Genomic DNA, 16,373 nt, shown 5'->3' with positions numbered 1-16,373 from the left:
CCTCCCAAACTCAGCTTAGGTCCAAGTGGGGGTCTGGTTAAACAGTCTAAAGGAGACACAAGTGATCTCCGGGTCAGTAGCATATGCACCAGCTGAGAAAGTGAAAGAGCTGAAAAACTCAAGGGTCAGCTGCTCGTAGGTCAGTGCACTCATTGTGGTCAACCCAGGCATCCCCATCCCGTTTAACAGTTCAGCAATAGGCTCGTAAATCCTTAATTTCTAAAGTGAAGTCCGACATAAAAACTTTGTGGAAGTTATGTCACAACGCATTAAATTTTTAAAGCATTTACGATGAAGCGAGTTCACGAAACGTACCTGAGAGAACTCGGGAAGCGAGTCCAAGGAGTCATATGCCACGAACCTAGCAGCATTGCGTCCTACAGCAGTAGTAGGAGCACCTCGTCCTCGTCCCCGTCCTCATCCAGCAGCACCCAAAGCAGAAGCGGCCATTCCAGGAGCGCGACCTGTGACTGGTCGAGGTACCAACGCTGACGAGAAAGCAGCTATGACAGCAGGTGACGATGCAGCAGGGGTCGACACCGTAGAAGGGACAGAAGCTGCAGTGACACCAACGGCAGTAACAGTAGCAGCAGAAACAGAACTAGTAACGGTGGCAGAAGAAAGGACCACCGTCTCAGAAACAGACAGACTAGCCGTCGAACTCGAAGAGGGCAAAGTACTACTATCCATCCTATTAAGCAAGGAAATGCTTTAATCAGTCAATTAAACAAAGATAACACGATTTTCCCCAATTTAAGCAAATTTTCGAAACCCTAAGCCATAATTAAGGTTGAAAAATCATCAAATTAAACAATAAAAAGCAAAGGGGAGGACTTACTTGATGATTACCCACAACTAGAAGCAAAAGAATCGACAAAAACGCAATAAAATAATCGGATTGAGACCGAACTTGAGCAAACCCTAGAACCCTAATTAAACCTCAAATAGCACGAATTTGAAGAGAAAAACAGAGGGCTTTTGTCGAAATTAATGCAATAAACGCAATGTGGGTGATTTATTTGATAAAGGGGAAGAAAAAAATGGAGGTTTGGGGGATTTATGGAGGCTTTATCGCATAAACAAAGGAAGAGGGGAAGTTAGAATGAAAATAGAAAAGGAAGAAAGGAACTCCCTGCGTGTTATAAGACACATTCACTCATTCGAGTGATTTGAAACCACTCGATGGAGGATTTCCTCCTACAATGTGCTCGATCGAGTAAAGCAGCTTTCGATCGAGAACCTCCCCTATTGGACCTTTCGATCGAGGACAGCAAACCTTTCGATCGAATACTTTTCCAGGGCATTTCTCTCGATCGAGTACAAAAAGTGCTCGATCGAGTTGTTTTCTTTTGGCACGCATCCCAGTGCAGCATATCTTCCCCAAACCTGCATAAAAACAGAGAAAAATGGTTCCCGGAAATACCAAATTCACAAAAATACGCAGTCTATATTTGGTCTTATGCTAAAACTAACTACGCTATTGTCTAAAAGTCTAAACGCAATTAAAAGTGTCTAATGGAAATTCAAATTACAAAGTTTTACAACGGGGCATTCCCCGCTTATCTTCCAAAACACTGTAACAGCCAAAAAGAGGGCTTCTGACTGGAGGAGGTCCCTTCAGCATCGCGGACCGTCCTCTTGGATCGCCATGAGCTTGAACTTGAACTGATTGAAGAAGAATAGTTTTGCGGTATGGTTTCCTTTGATGCGAGTTGGTTCGTTCTAATTCATATGGAGTTGGTAGAAAAGAAAATAAAGGCGGATTTGTTGAAAAGGTTGTGAAAAAATGAAATGAAAGAAAAAAGAAAGAACAATATGTGGGCAAGAAAATGAGAAAAGCATGGAAAAGAAAAAAAAAAGAAAGAAAAAGGAAAAGAATAGACGATGTAAAAAAGGGAAGTTTGTGACGGTCTTACTCCTATGTTTTATTTATATCATTTGAGGAGTTGGTGTTCTTGGTTAGTGAGTTTTGCGCCAGTGAAGGGCGTATGTGCTTAATTTTCTAATCGGCTAAGAATTGGATGTACTTATATGGTATTGTTTAGGTGCTAGCTTGACGCTTTACCTCTACTTTATCCATAACTGTTTTGCCTTTTCTTACTCTCGTAGCCTCACTTTCCTATAACTTTTGCAAGCCCTCAACTGTGACGGACATTGTTTGGTCGGAATGTATGTATGGTTATTAGAATCGTCTATCATTTTTGTTGCATGCATGTTTATGTGGGTCGTAGTTTAGGTGAGTGACTGATTTATCTTCTTCTCTTACACATTTACACTTACTCTTTGCTTCATGAGAGAAGAGTGACCTGTGAGAGTCCGATTTTAAAGGTTTTGCAAGGTCGACAGTTCGGCTTATTTATAGACATCATACAACTCGTTTGCGCTTGACTGTTGTAGCTATAATTTTTAGTTTTGATTGCAATAAACGGTTTAAGTGGACAAGTTATAGCTAGCTCTAATTTTTCTTATCCGTTCCATTAGTTTGCATTTAGTTTACTCGAGGACGAGTAAAGGTTCGGTTTGGGGAGATTTGATACGTGCAATTTATATGGTCTTTTTAGCCTCTTATTGCACGCATTTCTATATCATTTTCATTACTTTGTATTGCAAAATGACCTGAATTGGTTACTTTGGTTTGTTTTGTCTCTTTTGCAGGAATGGACTTTAAAGTAGTAGAGTCGTGCCTTATTCGTTCCTCCTAGCATGCATTTTGAGGAGATGAAGATTTAGAGCAAAATGCCGTACCTCAGGAAGCGTGAAGGAAGTTCTTGGAAGCTAACCAAACGAGTTCAATTTTGTTTCAGTGGTTATCTGCTCGATCGAGAGTTTTTGAGGTCGATCAAGTAGATTTGGCAGTTGAAGGTGTTCGATCGAGTCCCTGCTGTACTCGATCAAAGTATGCTAATTTGAAGGTGTTCGATTGAGAGCCCTACTTGCTCGATCGAGGAGTTTTGCTGAGGAATCACTCGATCAAGAGGAATGAAATGCCTCGATCGAGTGACTAGCTTAATTGCTCGGGATGTTTATTCCGTGTTAGGTTTATTTTTGTTAATAAAAACGCTTCCCTATATAAAAAGAAGTCGTCATTAGGTTAATGGACATCTTAATCACAACTCATCATACTTTAATCTACTCTTAATTATTGCCGGAACTCTTACTGCCTCTTTAATTCCGGATTCGAACTTTGTAATCTTTCCCTTCTCTTTATTCTTAATTTAATCTCTTGTTTGCTCTTAATTATTATTGTTCTCTTGTTTAATTGTTTTAGTTATTAATTTATGATTCATCCCTTTAATCTCTTTATTATGTCTTTCTTTAGCATATTCAATATTGTTATCGTTATTTATATCAATAATATGAGCAGCTAAACCCCCCCTTATGTTAGGATTAGAGGAGCCACGGTAGAGAATTAATGAAGTCATGAATAGGCTAGACGATTGATTGTGGGAACAGTCTTATAGCAATATAACTGTAATAAGTTTAGTTGAGTGCACGCTTTTAAATCCCTTTAATTTGGTTAAATTCAATCCTAGATCGGAAGATTGGAATTAACAGACATGTTATGAACAGTAGACTACCCTAATGAGGATGGAAGTTAAGTTAGTCGTAATATAGGGTGGATATCGGACCGGAAGGACCTTTCCCTTGCCCTTCTTACGGTAGATTGTCTGAACTATTTATGACTGAGTTAGTGAACTACTATGGTGAACCGAATTCCTGACATATCTCTCTTTATCTGATCACATATCTTTGCTTTTCTTACTTTATTGCTCTTTTCTTCATTTCTCTTGCCATAGACCTTTAGTAGTTTAGAAACCAACTTTAAAACCCCCCACTTGTTACTAGACAGACGTAATTAGCAGATAGATATAATAGCCTCCCTATGGAGATCGACCCTACTTCCGCTAACTTCAGTTAGTTTTCTTAGGTAATTATTTTTGATACTAAAATGACATTATCAGGTTGGGTGCAACAACAGGGAAAAAAACCTGTCAAACAATGATTAGTTGGATTTGTATATTATTTAATTATATATTTTGAAAACTTTTCAAACTTTGAACAACTTACCAATTTCACGTCTCTATAGTTGATATCCAATGAGGCTATCTGTTGTTTCAATCAAGTGACCCGTATTAGAGAATAAAAAGCTACAAGTTGAAAACTTAAACCAACAAAATTTAAATTTCAAACTTACATCGGTTGTTCCAGTGAGAAAGAGACGGAAAACTGATATACGATCTCTTAACCTGTTTCCATTATTCAGATAATCACACCACACACTGATCACGTTGATGTTAACGCTAGCACTATTTAACAAGGTCTTCATATCATATCGTGTAAGAATCTTGCCCCCACGGCTAAACAGAACCTCGCTACAAAAATAAAACCTTAGTGTTATAGAAAGAAAATATAATACATATACCGAATAAGAAAAAAAAAGAAAAATTAATAAACTAATACATACCCTTCATCTACTAGCGGAGAAGAAGGCATAATTGGAGATTCATTCAATGGCAGTTGGGACAAGATAAGTATTGGTGATACAGGGGATGGATTGGAAGGTGTAGCTAATGTACTTGCACGGGGAGGGGATGCGATGGAAGGTGCAGCTGATGTGCTTGCACGGCGAGGGGAGTGAATGGAAGGTGCAGCGGAAGTGCTTCCATGGGGAGATGATGGAATTGAAGGTGTAGCTGACGTGGTTGCACAGGGAGGGGATGGAATGAAAGGTTCAGTTGACGTGCTCGCGTGGGGAACGTCTATATGACGCATATTACTAGACCTCTATGCTTTGCGGAACACTTGAGATGTATATAACGCATCCTCACCGTGAAAGAGAGTGAAAGATGGTCCCTCCATGAGTTCCTTGTCCATCTTTTCCTTCGTAACTTGGTGTTCTTTAAATGCCTCACCAACACGGTTATTTGCACTATTCAGAATCCCCTCTAAATCAGCCAAGGTGTTGGGATCGTTGTAAAACTCATCAGAGTTCATATAATCCACATACTTCTTCCCCTCCTCCACTTTACCCTCATCCTTTCTCTCCTCTTCCTCCATTTCATGGTCATCTTTCTCCTTATCCTTCTCAACTTTATCCTCCACTTTACCCTCATCCTTTCTCTCCTCTTCCTCTATTTCATGGTCATCTTTCTCCTTCTCCTTTCTCTCCTCTTCCTCTATCTCAGATTCTTCTTTACTTTGCTGTGAAAGTGAGAACCCTTCAAATAACGAATCTGCCAAAGTCGACATTTTGGTAACTGCTTCCATACCAGGAACCACAAACTTTGCTTGCATGATTGCCTTTGAGAATGCACCATAACTGTCTGCAAGAGTAACAGCAGTTCCCGCTAAAAACTTGAAACAATTTGTTGTTTTCTTATCAACGAAACCTCCTTCTTCAGTATCCTCAACCTTTTCCTTTCCATTTGTCGTCACTCCAGCACCCTCAACCTTTTCCTTTCCCTTTGTCATCAATGCATCACCCTCAACCTTTTCCTTTCCCTTTGTCGTCAATGCATCATCAACCCATTTGTCAGTTTCAGACACGGGTGCTTTATAAACAAATTTGTCTTCTACACGCCCCTCTCCAAAACCATTTGCCTCATGTTTTTCCATCTTCACCCTCTCTCTGATAAGTTCGTCAGACCAATTGGCTAACAAAGGGAAAGATCGAACAACCGTTCTTGTCTTGAAAATGACTCTATCCAAGTAGATAAGACAGAAAATAAGAATTGGCCCCTTAAAGGACGTACCAGGCTCTTTAGCTGCTGCCTTTTTCCAGGAAATGACATTTTCAATCATGTTGACTCGTGCAAACTTGCACCAATTATATTTAGGTACATCAGACAGATCGGACAGGCAGCGTAATATACGAGTGCTGGGATAATCACTAGCTACCCCCATCAACAGAACATAAACAATGTATACGAGCAAATTCCTCTTAAAATCGTCTCCACCATCCCACTGCCGAATCATCTTCTCTAGTAAAACCTTCTTGGTAATATCTGAGGTCGTAAATTGCTCTTTAAATCTCCGGATAGCCTCTGAATAACCCTCTTCTTTACAGTACCTCCCAACTGGATTGATATCTAATGGCCCCATAGGAATTCCCATGACAAGGTAGACATTCTCATCTGTGATAGACAAATCCCCATTTATCAACGAACAAGTGAATGGATTGAAGGACTCCACAATCCATCTAGCCAAATGGACGTGGATTTCTTCCTATTGAAGTTTTAACAACTCTCTAAAACCCATGCTCTGAATAGCTTCAATTTGCTTCTCAGACGGGTTCGAGTTGATAAAATTAATTATCAAAGAAGGACTCATCCTAGTTACCAGCGTATCATAATCTTTACTACGCTTCCTATGTGGAGTTATTTTCCTACTAGGATTGCTGCTAGCATCTTTCTTGCATGAGCTCAACATTCTCCTTTTTTTGGTAGATGGTTGAACATCTTTCGGCAAAACATCCTCATCAACTGGTCTTTTAGTACGAGGACTCACTCGACGCGGAACAACTGTTTCTGTTTTAGTAGCTTCCTTGTCAGCTGTTTCTGGTTTAGAAGCTTCGTTGTCAACTGTTTCTAATAAGACATCCTCATCATCTGTCAAATATTAAACAACATCAATTAGGTGAAATGCAGAAGTTTTTAATGCATTAAAGTTTCACCAGTGCACCTAAAATGAAAAAGTTCATGAAGGTTTCAGAACAGAATTAGCATCAAATAACCTAGTTACTGATGTAAAATTTTAATGCACATATAGTGCTTTGTCATACATGTACAAGGTTGTTTAATAAACATATGTTACCGGGTATCCTAAAACGGGACGGGAAAGGGTTAAGGGTTGGATTAGGGGGACCGCTATCGCGGATCCGCCTAATCCAACCCTCAACCCTTTTCCTTCTCACTCTATCAGCCGCGAGACCAAAAGACACCCTAGAGGGGCCGAGTGAACTCTTTTTGGGGACGATATTAAATGTAGAGGGGCCGGGTATCCTAAAACGGGACGGGAAAGGGTTGAGGGTTGGATTAGGCAGCCCGCTACCGCGGATCCGTCTAATCCAACCCTCAACCCTTTCCCTTCTCACTCTAATGGCCGAGAGATCAAAAGACACCCTAGAGGGGCCGAGATTAAATGTAGAGGGTCGGGTATCCTAAAACGGGACGGGAAAGGGTTGAGGGTTGGATTAGGCGGACCGCTACCGCGGATCCGCCTAATCCAACCCTCAACCATTTCCCTTCTCACTCTATCGGCCGCGAGACCAAAAGACACCCTAGAGGGGCCGAGTGAACCCTTTTTTGGGGATGAGATTAAAAGTAGAGGGCCGGATATCCTAAAACGGGACGGGAAAGGGTTGAGGGTTGGATTTGGCGGACCGCTACTGCGGATCCGCCTTATCCAACCCTCAACCCTTTCCCTTATTTTTCATACATGTAGAAGACTGTTTAATGCACATACTGTGCTTTGTCATGCATGTACACGGTTGTTTAATAAACTTATGTTGCCGGGTATCCTAGAACGGGACGGGAAAGGGTTGAGGGTTAGGTTAGGCGGATCGCTACCGCGGGTCCGCCTAATCCAACCCTCAACCTTTTCCCTTATTTCTCATTCTAAGGTGAGGCTGCAATATGTGAGGCTGTCAAAATTAATGTTAATTAGTTCATGTATGTGTAAGGTTGTTTAATATACATATATTTTTCTTTCATGCATGTGCAACTCTACTTTATGCAATGATGAGGATATTGTTTTTTCATAAATGTGCAAGACTATACTGATTTTCTTACTCAAATTACTTGGGTCAACAGCATCAGTTGTTGCAGCGTTCGATTTTGGTGGGAAATAATCTTTGACTGACCGACCTCCTTTTAGTAGAACTTTTTTCTTGGCTGCAATATTCTTTCGCCCCATATCTATCAATGATTTGAGGGATATTGTAAAGACAGTTGAAAGACAAACTGTTGTACAAATCACGTGTTTATAATGAAGATAGATTACAACATTTCACAGTAAATTATGTTGCAAAACAATGGTGAAGACCATAACACAACTTGATGAATATGGATCAAAACTAATTAAAATTGGGAAATGAAAGAACATTGGCTGTGAAAAGTCAAACCAAAATATAATATATACTACGTAGTATTCCGCGCTTCGCGCAGCCTGTTTGAAAATTTTATTATCATAATTAAAGAAAAATAATATAATTTATATATGACATTTAATATCTTTACTTATAAATAAAAATAAATTAAATTTCTCAACTCTTATTTTCTTAGGTTTAACTCCAATGTTTTAAAATAAAATACATACAGTTTTAATTATACCCAATACTCCCTCCATTATTCTTTATATGTCGTTTTAGGTGATTAAAAATTTTACTCTTTATATGTCGTTTTACATTTCCTATGGACTCTCTCTCTTATTGGAATTGTAAATTAATTATGAGTTCTTAATTACATCTCATGCAAATCTTTTTTAATTGGTTTACAATAAATAAATTCACTATGAGTTGTAAAATTCCAACCAATTTGCTCACTCCAAAGCTCTATTTAAATGTTTGATTAATGTCATTATCACAGTTAATCCATTTTCTTAATAATTGTGCTTTTTCCTAAAACGACATATAATGAATAATGGAGGAGGTAAGTGATAGTTCTATTCATGATAAACGTTATTATATAAATAATTTTGTGACTTATTAAATATCATATTAATTAAATTAAATGTATTCGAATAATGCACCAATCAACATTAAGTTCTTATGTTGTTAAAATCGCGATCCGGATCGTAGGATCGTACGATCCAAAAAGTGAAAAACGATTCAAATCGTCATAGGATTGTTTTGGTGGTAGGATCGGTCAGGATCGGGTAGGATCGCATAGAATCGTACAGGATCGATGGTAGGATCGTTCAGGATCGTAAAATGCTTATTTGTGTTACCAATTTGTGAGTTGGTTGTTCTTCTATACTTACAACTCTAAATTAAAGGTATATGTAATATATTGATATGATTATTAAGACATAAATGTCATTAAATAAACTTTTAACATTATACATCACAAATTATACCAAATTATTTACATAAACTTGTTTATCCAAGGTTTTTGTAGGATCTTACGATCCTACGATTCGATCCTGCGATCCGATCCTACCACCCCTCTTCGATCCAAAGTAAGATCCCGATCCTGACAACATGTAATGCTCCAAATCAATTAATATTATTGGTTCAAAATGATGTGAATATAATTTGATGCATTTTTCAATTTTTAACGTATAACGTGTAATATTTATGTATCAAACATATAGGGTCAAAGCTCAACTTTTGAATGTTTTGGTTGTATGTGTCTTGCATATGCTATGTGTCAAACAACATATTTATAAGACATTTGCACCTTTTGTTTTTTGGAAACTACATATAAAATAGGGTTAATTGATAAACAAACCAATATAAGGACCCTTTTTCATAATCAGTACCAACATAATCAATAATTAGTAATCACTAATTAGTGCCAAAATATTAACTTTTTTCTACGACAGGGATCAAGTCGCCTGAAAATTTCATCTTTACCTACTCGAAAAAAGTCCAAAAAGTCATCATTCATGTACAAATCTCCACTCGTCATCACATTATTTAAAACCTCTTAAATCACAAATGTATTTAATTTGTCTAATATAATTTTTGGATTATCACATCATAAAAACTTATTTCTTAGTAGTTATCTTTAAATTTTGTTTTTAATAACCATAATGATTCTTCCAAATATATTTTTCTTGATGGATTTAATGGTCTAAGTATTATAAATTTTTCAAATTGTTTTTCTTTAAGAATATGTAACGCATTGTGAGACACTCACATTAATCATCTATACATATCAAAATATTTCGATAAATATAATGGATAGTATACTCAGTTTAAAGCATTTTTCGCAATAAAGGTAATGATGTACATTTTAAAATTTTTTTCAATATTTTTTTTTTATATAAATTTAAAACCAAAGCACCATAATTGTTATATGTAATTTTATAATACATTTATTAAACTTTAATTAATACTTTGCCAAGATTTATGTAGCATTTATTATATTTATATTTAATGTTCAGCTGTAATTAATATTTGTATTTAATGCTGGGTTGACACGTGTCGCATCCACAATGTTTCAACCCAGTTTTATATATATAGTAGGTAGAATCCCGTGCTTCGCACGGTCTGTTTGTATATGCTAACTATATAATAATTTTTATTTATTTTTGTTGAAACATAAGTGAATTGTTTGTTTTTATTTTATCTTCCTTAAGACGAATATATCCATTTTAACATTAAATGGGTCAACAATTATCCCACTTCTACTTAAAGTGTCTTAAGTTTAAGCGAATACACCCGTTTTAAATAAGAATTTGTGATGCTCATTAACTTATTTTCCATATAATTGTACTTTATTGTTTATATCAAGACAATTTATCATCGGCTAATTATTTACCCATCTTACCAATTTAAATGATAACATATATATTACTCCCTCCTATTCTTAATAACCCACCCCTTTCATGGAGGGCACGAGAATTAAGGGAGGGGAGTATTATATGGTAAAGTATTATAGTGGGGTAGGAGATTGGAGACATGGAAGATATTATGTGATTAAAATAAGTATTGATGTGGGGTAAGGTGATTAAAATAAGATAAAGTATGAGTATTGTGGGGTATTATTGTAGGGTGGGGTGATTAAAATAAGTATAAAAATTTACCAAATAAGGAAATGCGGAGAGTATTGTGAATAGACGAAAAAGGAAATAGGAAGAGTTATTTAAAATAGAACGGAGTACTTTTTATATTCATCCAATGCATTGAAATTTTTACTTTTAAAAAAACGCATTAAATCGATATAGTATTACTAATAAATACTCGTAAGAGAGGAAGAGTGACAATTTGATAATTTGACCTTTATTCTAATATAAAAAAATTAAACTTAATCACAATAAGATAATAACTTACTTTTTGGGTTGTAATTCTTAGCGAAGTAATCATACACACATAGATTAAATTATCTAAAACTACACAAATATAGAACCATATATATTAGTGATCTCACTGTATGTGTGATCCAACTTTGCTATTCATATGATCTAAATGATGTAGTATAATGTTCCTTCCTACCCAATTATTTTGTTTACCTTTAATTAAAATACTCCTCACAAATAATATAAAAGTAATCAAATGAATGGAATCGAGGGAGTATACAATCAATTCCCGTATCACTGAACACTAACAAATCAAAATGCACTTATCCCCTTTAAATCATATATTGTTCAATTGTCTTACGCGGGGAGTATGACCAATTCCAACGTTCTTGTTGAATCACGGGTTCTCATCGGCGATGCATTTAGAAGCCATTTTGCCGGGAGTGAAGTTGGGTGCAAATTGCAATGATGTGTAATGGATCTTCTTGATTTTAAATAATACTCAAATCAAGTAATGAAAAGTCAAAACATATGACATTTAGGAAATGAGGTATGATTCAAGAAATAGCAAATCTATAGATTTTAATGTGACTAATGCAAATGCTCAGTTTTTATTTGACATTTTTGCAAATCTTTTGAAAATAAGAAGAGAAGGGTGTGATTAAAATCTGATGAAAGAACATAATTTATAGGGAAAATATATGAGTGAAGAGAAGATAGTCAACAAAAAGATATGGGTTACATTCAACGATTAGTATATCACTCTTTTGAATGAAAAATTGGAAAATTGTGCATTGAACACGGTTTTTTTAAATTACTTTGAATACTTAACATATTAGCTATATGCACATTATACTCGGTAGATACACTGAATGTACATAGTTATTACATAACATAGTCAATATATATATTCCATAATTTGTGTACCTACTATTTGGAATTACTCTTTTTTTTTTTGCAAATAATATAATTTAATTATTTTTACATGTTACTCCGTATATTTCTAATCTATAATGTTTCAACCCAACTTTATATATGGATATAACTTATAAGATGAGATAAGATATAAGATAACTCTAATGAAAATTATACTCATATGAAATCATTTTTCATGGTAAATTTAAAAAGTAAGTTTCATAATTTTTCCCGAAATATTTTTAAAAATTAACGATAAAGTACTTATTTACGTTAACCTAATAAATTATAAATAACTTTATTAAATTGTTGTTGATGTTGATGCTTATGCTATATTAATGTCTATAATTAATTACTACACTATTATTAATGGTTGTATTTATGGCTTAATATGCCACGTGTCGTATCCACAGCTTCCCAACCCAGTTATATATATATATAGATTTAGGATCCGGTGAGAATGATTATTCGGTGAGAACGATTACCAACCATTGGATTATACAAATATAAAAGGCCCAGATTTCATTATAAAAAACTCAAACTAATCGATTTCTGTTTCACTCACCATCCCAACTTAATCTTCCTTAATTTCATCCACTACCACCAGCATACATTCCGATCAGCCACAACCATGACCAGAATTCGGTGACAACAACCACGACCAGACGCCGACAACAACCACTCGGCGCAACTCCGACCATTTATCCTAGCTCAAATTTCCAATTTATCATCTCTATACCCCCACTCCTACTAGCTGCCGCCGCCGCCGAGTTTCAACAATGACGGCACACCATCGTCGACTGTCACAAGCGACGACGCATCTCCGATGACCAACCAGGAGTTGTCGCCAATGTCTTTCATCCCCTCGCTATTTCCTCTATACCTATAAATATTTTTCCGATTCATTCGTCGACGCCGGTGATCTCCTGCATCTTGCCAGCGACAAATACCTCACCTCCTCCCCATCGTTTATTTCCCGTCTATTTCAATGCATCTACACCAATTTTTTATGTACCTAACCATTGTTTTAATGTATCTAACATAGATACACAAAATTAATTTCTAGGTACATAAAAACTGGTGTGAGATACATCAATATAGAACCCAGATACACTAATTTCGTGAAGCTTAAATTGATTTGTTGCTCCGGCAGTCATTTTCCATCTCAGGCATCACTCCGGTGCACTTTCAATGTCTGTTTGAACTTTGAAGTTAATCTGATTTGGAGGTGTATTTTTTGCAAATTAGAACAGTCAAGCATCAAATTAATGGAGTATTGAGGTTTTTGAGAATCGACTTCATTTCTCCAATTTTGGTGGTTTGTTGTGGTTTTCCTCCTGTTTTAATTTGCGGCCATTGTATAAAGGTAAGAGGAGTGTATGGTTTGATGGAGAACTTCCGATTTCAGCGCCGACGAAGGGGAGAACGAACGGGGAATAATTGGTCGGTGGACGGTGGGTGACGTCGGCGCATTGCGAGTCTTTTGGTGCCGACGGTGGACGACGGTGACGGAGTTGGTGCCGGTGCGAACTGCCAGAGTTGGACTGATGGTTGATATCATCGTGAGTATGGATGAGAGAGACTTGAGTGTATGCTGTTTACATTATGAGTGTGTGCGAGCCTTTTTTTCTTTTTTAAATGTTTATTAATAAGGTCGTTCTCACCGTTTGCACCGAGTGATCGCTTGCACCGGATCTTGACTATATATATATATATATATATATATATATATATATATATATATATATATATATATATATATATAGGTCGGGATCTGGTGAGACCCACTAACATAATGAGAACCGTGAGAACCCTTACTCAATCTTCACCAAATCTTGTTTCGAAAGTTTTGATGGACCAATTACCATTAGTTTAGTTTTTCAAACACATTATTTACTATAACTAAAAGAAAATATTGATTTTATTAACAAAATATCAACTTAATGTACGAAAATAAAATTACGTATACTAAAACGGTTATATATGCATGAAAATAAATACTAGGTGCATGAAAACTGTTACATGCATGAAAATGATTACTAGGTGCATGAAAATAACAGGCTCTGGGTGCACGAAAATGAGCTCTAAGTGCATGAAAATTGTTAGATACATGAAAATGAGAAGTGGGTGCATGAAAAGTAATAAAATGTTTCTCGGCTCGATTTGCGGCAATAATTTATACGTTTTTGACCAAGAAATATGCTATCTAGCCTTAAAATTCTATGCCGAATCCAAACATGTCATTATTTTTTAGAAAAAAAAAATTCGTAAGGTGGAGTTCTCAAGATTCTCACTATATAGGTGGTTCTCACTAGATCCCAAATCTATATATACATATATATATATATATACACATATATATATATACATATATATATATACATATATATATATACATATATACTCCGTATATATACATATATACTCCGTATATATATATGTCAAACCAAATTACATAACAACTTCTATAATCCAAAATGCCAAAACTAAATTAAATAATTATTACTAAAGCCTGACAAAAGGAACGTTTAAACCTTAATATTCAATAACCTAAGTGCCCTAAGTACCAATACAGTACGTTGGCCAGAAAGTTGTACAAACTTGTGATAGACCTACGTCAAATCAACAAATTCAACATAAGAGAACCTTCGACGAGCTAGTAAGGGTGCTGCTATTGCTTTCGCATCTTCATGTGACAAAGTTGGCATATCCCGCAACATCTCATCAACTTGTTTAACTTGACTATCATTAAGTGGATTAAGATGGGTGTTCTAAAATACATTTCTTCGTTGGTGAACATGCATGACGAATTTGGCTGCCATATTATCCGTCATAAAACACTTGCATCGTTTGGAAATTAGTCTACCACGACTACGCACTATCCTCACGCCATTAATATCATTAAATCGTAATGTTTGAAGGTATGCTACCAGAACTAGGTGAATACGGATAAAAAAGAAATAGCTTAGCCCAAAATTTACAGACATTGGCCATGCTTGCCCTATCCGAGCAACTATCAAGTAGGTGGAAGATTTTTGACACAAGATCTGGATCAGTTAAAACATCATATCTTGGTTGATTGCGATGATCATCGAACTCCATTTTTTTAACTTGACCAAGGAAACTCGGAGATTCTGTTTTCTCTTGGACATAATGTTCAATAAAAAGTTCTCTTTCTACTTCTTCGAGATTGACAACCGAACCTTTGCACCAATTTTCCATATTTTTTCTGTATGCAGAATTGAAAAGAGGAAAGACTTTTAAACGGAGGAAATATGTACAACTTTACTTGACTCAGTACAACAGTTACTAACTTTAGTAGCTTAAAACACAGCGCATATATTGCTTAGTATGCATTGTTTGAACTTGATATTTAAACAATTTCAGTAGAAAATCAACAACATACAGCTTAGGTGAAAATGAAACATAGATTTCAACACAAAAAACACGATAAGCGACATTTGAATTAGCGAATTAGAACTTGCTAGTTGTAATCTGGAATTTATAAGTTAGAACAACCTATAAATTAGTCATATAACAACAATTAATTAGCTTTTCAAGAACAATCAATTAGCTTATAAACAATTAAACACATGAATCATGGATTTCAACACACAAAAATTAAACAATTCCCGTGCATACAACTTATCAACAACAACTACTAGTTGTAATCAGGAATTCATAAGATAAATAATCAAAAGATTTTGTAATATGAAGATAAGTTATATACCAGGAAAGCGAGTCTTTCTCGGTGATTTTCGCTAGCTTCACTTGTTTGCACAACCTGGAAATTTGAGAAAGATAAAATTCAGAAATTAGCTAAACGGTAATGTGAAGGTCTGTGATTGACACAGTGAAATGAAGCATTTCCGCAGGTTGAAATTGAAAAGTAACAAATGACATGGGGAATTAAGGTTCGATTATTGCGTAATTTTACAGAAACTAAAAGTCCACATAGATTGAGGAATAAGAATACAAAACTAAGAATTCGTCATGTAAATACAATGAATTAGCTTCATTAGGGAAATTACTGGAAATTAGGGTTAAAATATTGACAAAAATTGATGAATCTTAGGGATATTAACATGCATTAACAAATTAGAATACAATCGCCATTAATTTGAATAGAAGATTACCTTAGTTTGGAGGAATGAAACTCTTTAATAGCGGTTTCAGCGAAGTAGAGGGGCGAAAATAATAGTGATGAATGACTTAAATCATAACTTCAGAAGCACATTTGAAAAGTGTCGGAAAATATGAAGCGTGAAGACGAAGGAGGTAGAAGTGTGGTAATCGGAGACGATGATCGAAGATGATGATCGGTGGAAGAGAGAGAAAGCGAGATGAGTGAGAAAGGGAAAATGTGAAAATGAATGGAACTGGAGGGTTTGGGGGTGTGCGACGGTTATGAAAAGTGAATGTTGAGTATCTAAGCGTGTGTAGAATAGTGGTTCCTACGGTTCTCATTATCCTACGGTTCTCACAGGATCCCGAAT

The sequence above is a fragment of the Silene latifolia genome, chromosome Y (genome assembly GCF_048544455.1).
Source record: "Silene latifolia isolate original U9 population chromosome Y, ASM4854445v1, whole genome shotgun sequence".
Lineage (NCBI taxonomy): Eukaryota > Viridiplantae > Streptophyta > Magnoliopsida > Caryophyllales > Caryophyllaceae > Silene > Silene latifolia.
This window is presented reverse-complemented; position numbering follows the sequence as displayed.